Genomic DNA, 908 nt, shown 5'->3' on the forward strand with positions numbered 1-908 from the left:
GTCCTGTCTTAAGCAATTTTTTCCCGATCAGCTTTACTAGGAACGAACTCCTGGACATCAGAAATAGCACACCAAATAACTTTCTGCCGACATTTGAGCATTCAGATGTTTTACTGGACATTTTAGTCAGAGGTGCTGCATTCCTATACAAGCGCTCCAGGCGACGCAAGCGAGGGAAGCGCGCCGGCGCGCTCATGAAATTCCGACAGCATGGTTTTAGGACTCCGCTGCCGAGCATTCATCTGGCGAATCTCCACTCCCTAGAAAATAAATCAGATGAACTACAACTCCTCACCCTCACAAACAAGGACTTTTTAAACTCTGCTGCACTCTGCTTCACAGAAACCTGACTGAACGGAGCCATCCCGGACAGCGCGTTACATTTAACGGGCTTTCAGCTGTTCAGAGCGGACCGCGTCACAGAGTCATCGGGGGAAACGAGAGTTTTTTCACCTTTTTATTCACCTCGGGAGTTTTCCTTGTTTATTCTGGTGAGTGTGTACATTCCTCCTGACGCGCGTGTGAGCGCCGCACTAGAACTGTTGGCCGATCAAATTACACACACGGAGCAGCGTTATCCGGACTCTTTCATTATCTTTCTCGGTGATTTTAATAAAGCTAATCTCACCTGTGAACTGCCTAAATATATACAGCACATCACATGCCCCACCAGAGACAGCAATATACTGGACCACTGCTACACTGTTTTAAAGGAAGCATACCACTCTGTCCCCCGAGCAGCTCTGGGACTCTCTGATCACTGTTTGGTTCATCTTCTACCAGCCTACAGGCAGAAACTCAAATCTGCTAAGCCTGTAGTGAAAACTGTAAAAATATGGACTGCTGAAGCAGAGCAGGATTTACAGGCCTGCTTCGAATTTACTGATTGGAGTGTTTTTGAGGCTGCA

The sequence above is a fragment of the Sinocyclocheilus grahami genome, unplaced genomic scaffold (assembly GCF_001515645.1).
Source record: "Sinocyclocheilus grahami isolate Dianchi unplaced genomic scaffold, SAMN03320097.WGS_v1.1 scaffold289.1, whole genome shotgun sequence".
NCBI classification, from domain to species: domain Eukaryota; kingdom Metazoa; phylum Chordata; class Actinopteri; order Cypriniformes; family Cyprinidae; genus Sinocyclocheilus; species Sinocyclocheilus grahami.